The following is a 6,539-nucleotide window of genomic DNA, read 5'->3' on the forward strand; positions in this document are numbered from 1 at the left end:
CGCTAAAATACAAATCCGTAGCATATGATGCACTATTAAGTTGTTTACGATCTGTGTTATTACTTTATAATAAAGCATAAAAAACTTTAAGATCAATGAAAAGTTTAAGATGTCTTAGTGGTTGAATCTACCTAACAATAGACCTTCCTACAATAATTTGAGATGTAAGAATTATTTCATTTGAACAACAACTTTATATGATATGGATGTAGAGTTCAAAGCTTTTAGCTTTTGATTTAAATCTTTGTCAACTCATCTCACGATTTTCATTAGTTTTAAGACCAGAGACTATCATAACAGAGCTGAAGTACTTTTCAGATTTCACAGCTTTGTTGTGGTGCATTGTTTGTCGACTTTCGCGCAAAGCTACTCAAGGATTATCTGTGATAACCGTCTTTAATTTAGAAGTGATAGACTAGAGAGAAAGCAGCTAGTCAACACCACCCACTGACAACTCTTGGGCTATTTTTTATTAAAAATAAATGAGATTGACCGTCACATTATAATGCTCCGACGTCTGAAAGAGCGAGCAGGTTTGGTGACGGGATTCGAACTCACGATCAGCAACTTGCGAGTTGAGCGCCCTAACCATTGGGCCATGCCAGGCTTGCTGTGGTATAACTTGACCAAATTGGCGAAGAATTAGGGCTCTTGAAACCTAAAAAAATATTAAAACCCCGTTTACTTACAGGAGCTGTTTTACAATACTCCATACAAAGAGCATTTCATGTATATGATCTTGGCTGTCATACATCCAGTTCAGTTGATGAGTTATGGTATTGAAAGAAAGGGCTACCGACCAGTGACTTGCGGCATACTAAAGATAGACCTAAAATGCTATTTTTGTACATCTCTGAAGGAAAATGTGAAAACTTCTGCGATCAAACATATCTATTTATTTAGAAACATCTAAGTATTCAAAGCACATGTTTCAACAAACTAAAACAAAAGTATTGCTGTAGCTACATGTTTTCAAATAAAATGTAAAATTCGATATTCTAGATAATCTTATGGTCGTTCAACTATTTTTATATCCAACTTAAAAATATTGTATAATCTTTATAACCGTGGATGAATATCTACAGTATATATGTATGTGTGTGTGTGTGTTTATAAATATTACTTATGCCTAAAATGTGTTTATTTCAATGTTATATTTCTCATAAGCTTATACATTTAACTTTCTACCATGAAATGTTTATGAATTTATTACGATTATTTAATTACAATCACTTCAGTGGTACAGCGGTATGTCTGCGGACTTACAACGCTAAAAACCGGGTTTCGGTGCTCATGTTGGGCAGAGAGCAGATAGCCCATTGTGTAGCTTTGTGCTTTATTACAAACAAACAAACAGATAGCTAGGTTAAAAAAGCCCTTTAAAAATTGAAATCGTTTAATGAAAAGCGAACGGCAGTTAATCAGCATGATTAAGTGTGGATATACTTTGATAAATAAGAACTAAACCAGTGCATTTTATGAAAAACATGAGTGACTTCAAATTTTCATGGAATTAGTTATCATTCTTTATTCAACTAGTCTAACCGCATAATTTGAACAGAATCTCAAAATACTCGTGGATTACTTATTCTAAACTCTATTATCCTGTAATAGACGTTTAATTTAATACAATAGCAATAAAGTTAGTTCTGCTTTCATAAACGTCATTATTTGTTTCTTCTTGAGTAGTTTGTTTACAAAATAGTACTGCAACTGTAAACTTTCGATGAACTAAACTCATTTCGAAGAATGAAAGTAATTTATTTTTCATTTGTGACAATTCCAATATTTGATAAAGTTTTAGATTCGCTTTAACTTAAGTTGTTTCTGAAGTTAATATTTTGATTAGCTTATCTCACTTGTTTCAGAATTGAGGCAAACGATAAAATTAATTACTTGAAAACCAATACAAACCTACGACCATTTGAAAAATCTAGTCTTGATAAGAGTAGCTATAATATAAAACAGCTTTGTGAAAGGAAACGTGTATTATTCTAATGGATATTTGAGGTTGGTGACAACTTATTGAATAACAATCTCATGATTCTTAAAAAGTTGTTGTTCTTAAGCAGAAAGCTACATAAAGGGTTATCTGTGCTTTGCCCACTGCATGTATCGAAACCAGGTTTCTAGCAGACATGCCGCTGTGCCACTGGGAGGCTCTTAAAAAGATAAGGGCTTTCAAGAAAGTCATTATTTGTTTAATTAAGAGAAATCTTCACCGCTTAACAAGGTCTATAAGTTCTTATAAACCTCAACCTTATTAAACTCATATACAGAGAAAACTGTGTCATCTTGAACGTAATTGGGACTGTCATGTTTACGGTTATCTGGATAGCATGTATATATTTTGAACACGCATACACTTCCATGTTTGAATATTTGAGGTGTCACTAAGTAAGGAAATAAAGTACTCCATTACTATGCAAATGTTGAAATATATGTTTGTGAATTATAAACTGAAACATACTCTGATGTAATACACTTGAAACCTGTATTAACTGAGAGAAGGTTAGAATTTTTCCTTCAAAACTTTTGGTTTCAAAGATAAAATGTAGAAATAACTTTCTACTGAGTATGACAGAACTAATAAAGCACCATTTCTTTCAAAGAAATAATGTGATGAAAGCAGATGAATTATCACACTTAGATTCTTTTTTTTTTTTGGTAAGTGCAAAATAATATAATGGTCTATCTGCGCTGTGCCAACCACAGGAATTGAACCACAATGTTTAGCGTAATAAGTCTTTATACTTACCGCTGAGTCACCAAAGCCAACGAAATTGAGATTGATAATTGATGGGTTCTTAAAATAAATCATTGGTCGTAATCATTGATGACATCATAAAAGTCTATTCTTTTATATAGTGTTTAAACTAAGATTTATAATATTTTATTCCAGCTGTCTTATGTATAGTTTTGACCTAAAGGCCTTGCAAGTTAGGGTTATGAGTTTCAATTAACTACGAATTTATCTTTATGTTTGATAACACCTGTAAATTTTAAAGACAGAACTCTGAAGTGAAATCCTGTTATATCATGCAACAGGTTAATTCTAGAAAAAAAAGTTCTGGTTACTCAGTCATATGAATCAATAGCCAGATGGTTCGAAATTGACTTAAGAAGTTTATCATGCTTTATTATGAACATTAAAAATGAGCCAGGTTATTCATAACCGAAACGGCCTGACAGGGCCTGATGGTTTGGACATTCGACTCGCAATCTGAGGACTATGGTTTGAATCCCATTACTGAACATGTTCTCACTTTCATTTGTGAGGGTGTTAGATGACGATCCACGCCACCATTTTATTAGAATAGCCCTAGAGTTTATCCTGGGTAGTGCTTACTAGATATTTTCCCCCTGATCTATCATTTCTCTCACTACAGACAGCTAGAACATATAGTCCCCGAGTAGCTTTGTGCGAAATTCGACCAAACAAACACAAACGTATTTTCACATCCTAGTTACTATCTCTAGTGTGTTTGTTCTAATTTTCGTTTGCATAAAGATTCTTACATAAATTCTTAAATATTTTAAACAATACATTGCAAAAAATACTTAAAATGTCCAACTACAGAAGAATGTTTCAAATTATAAAAGCAAGGTATTGAAACATATTCTAAGTATTAATAGTGTTTCGTATAATCTAGTTGTTAAGTTTATATTTATTTGTTAAAGTCTGAAATCTTAACTGATTAATTTTAATTGTATGAAAATATCACAACTTATTCATTAAAACCAAATTATCTTGAGATAATTATTCTGTATTCACGACTGTTTGAAACTAACATATTCTTATACGTCTGGTTTAGTTTTTTGTTTTAGTACAAAAATACAAAATAAGCTAGCCGCGCTCTGTACATCGCGGGGAATTGAACCCCCAGATCTTAGCCTTGTAATTCCGAAAACGTACCGCTAACTCACTGGGAGAATTTTTATTTTTTAGATAAATGGTGAGGTTAATATTTTCTCGTGTAAACATCTTTGATGGAAAAAACTTGGAATTCAGAATAAATGCAACATAAAAATATATGTGATTACTAAGAATGAATTTCATGTTTGTCATCAAATTAAGGCAGATCCACATTTAAAATATTTCATGAGCATCATGTTTGTCATCAACTGAAAGCAGATCCATCTTTAAAATATTTCAAGGTCAATTTACTTTTATTATAATATTAATATTGCAATAAACATTTTTTGTGCTAATAATTATATCTATAATATTACAAAGACTCTTGATGTTTGGGCTTATAAAATCCCAATAGGTGCAATGATACTGACAAAACCATGGTCCTATGATTTTTATGCAGGAAAGGTTCAAGAGAGAATTTCGAAATAGAGTTCAACGACGTAACCATCTCCGAAGGCGAGAAGAACAGTTCTTTGAGATGAATAGCTCAAACGTCACGGTGCTCTCAGCTAGACAGTCTTTTCCTGAATCTGGAACTGGACAAACAGTCTGTCTTTTGAAATCACATTGTATCTTTTTTAATGAATGTGCAATTTAATTAATATTAATCTTGTTACTATTGCTTCTACAAACCTACCATTGTTTGCAGTCACCAGTAAACTTGAAAACTTAAACTGAATAACCGTAATAAAATGATCTGCTAAATAAATGTAAAGTAGACTCAGATAATATAATGTTCAGTGAAATATTACTGTGTTTTGTAGTAAACGTAACCTACTAAATATAATTAGTGTAATTTTGATATTTGAGCGTTTTTGGTAATTATGCAATCATTTTCGAACTTTAAAAATTGAAAACCTTGGCAAAATTTATTTAAAACTAGTATCTCGATGTATTGCTTATTAGCTTACATACCTACCCGTTCAAAGCACGGATGAGACATTTGGGCCCCCTAGACGTGGCATAGGGGTCAAATCTAAATGCACTTCTCTTAGGTTACTCCCCGGATGGCCATAAGGGTACATAAAAAGATTTGTCATAACTGGTTTAGCGGTTCGCCAGTTCTTATGGGACACACACACAAACACTTTTGGTTTAGATTAGGCTAGTTAAAAACTGCTCCTTTTTATGCAGACATTACTGGTTATTAGTTCTTTGGACATGTCTTACGATTTCTCTCTAGTTTAAAATGAATAAAATTTGCGACATCTTATAAATCATTTAGGAAAATCGGTACATTTGTGATATTTTTATTTTATGCTATTATTTGTTGAAAACTGCCCTTACAAATGATTTATTTACACATTATTAAAAATTAGATATTCAGAAAAAATTTCCTTAGACATTTTTGTGTGTAAAACTGCTAAGACTTGGTTTTGCTTAATTTGCCAGTACACTGCACATCTGCACACACACACACACGCACACACACACACACACACATATATATATGTTTAGGATTTATTGATTTGTTCTGATACTCACTATTAAACATATTACAGCATTCCCATTGAACGGACGCTATCTTGTGGGACAATTTCAACGAGTACAAGCCGAAACAGATGTCAACGACCTGCGCTGATGATATATAATAATTTGGTTACCGAATCACGAATATTTTAATGTTGATGTATTTGTATTTAACGGTGCGGGGCTGCATATATGTAGTGGACAGTGAGATTTGGTATATCAACCTGCAAACGGTATTAAACAGAAATTATTTGAATTGAAAAATCATAATTGTTTTTTACTCTCCAGATTAAAACATGAACAGGTTGGTTTATAGAAGAACAGTTGACATGAATAACTTAACTTATTAATTTACCACAGATCCAAACAAATATTCTATGGTATGAAGATTTGTTCTAAAATATTTTGTTGAAATATCGCTTATGAACATTTACTGTACACCTTCATTAATAATAATAGTGTTAAAACAAAGTTTTATTTACCCCAAATTTACCATGAACTTCAAGAACTTTTTGAAATAATAACATGCTCAAATATTTTATTACATAAGAGTGCACAGAAAGACCAATACGTAAATCATAATAAAGTTTATTTTATTGTTCAATTTGTCAAATATCAATTTTATATGAAAATAATAACTTTATAAAGCATTAATACCTGCTCTGGGTTTCTCCTCAAATGTAAGGTTTATAAAAATATTAAGTGTTTATTTTGCTCAAGTGATCTTATACAAAAAAAATATTGTAAAGCGTCCTTAGAGATTAGGAGTTTTACATTGTAGAAATTTAGGATGGTTTATTTCAAAGTTAAGGTTGTATCTAAATATTAAGGTAACTGCCTTCCCACAAATGCCGTAGACAGTGAAAATCAGTAGAAGTTGAAACGCTGTGGGATGAAAAACTCAACTCCTAACTCTTAACTAATTTTCTTTAGTTGATGGCTAGTTTGACATCATCGTCTGGATCTTATTTGATAGATGGGATATCCTCAACATGTTTGAGTGATATGGCCACAGACATTATCCGTTATGAGTTTTAATGATGACAACGGGGATTGATAATGGAAAAATTAATGTTGATTTTTTGAGTATCTTAGAAATGTCTTTGATTAATATTAATATCATTATTATTGTGTTATAGTGCTAATTATAAAA

At 31.8% G+C, this 6,539-nt stretch overlaps 1 long non-coding RNA gene across 1 annotated transcript in view; it reads left to right on the forward strand.

Moving 5' to 3' along the window:
- The window catches only part of LOC111086256, a 12,859-nt gene extending 6,730 nt beyond the window's left edge, over positions 1-6,129 (forward strand). Inside the window, exons 2-3 of the long non-coding RNA XR_002610978.1 lie at positions 4,317-4,463; positions 5,419-6,129. This is a non-coding gene — a long non-coding RNA (uncharacterized LOC111086256). The remainder of the gene's footprint in view (positions 1-4,316; positions 4,464-5,418) is intronic.
- Positions 6,130-6,539: the final 410 nt, after the last annotated feature.

This window comes from Limulus polyphemus, unplaced genomic scaffold (genome assembly GCF_000517525.1).
Source record: "Limulus polyphemus unplaced genomic scaffold, Limulus_polyphemus-2.1.2 Scaffold961, whole genome shotgun sequence".
NCBI classification, from domain to species: Eukaryota; Metazoa; Arthropoda; class Merostomata; order Xiphosura; family Limulidae; genus Limulus; species Limulus polyphemus.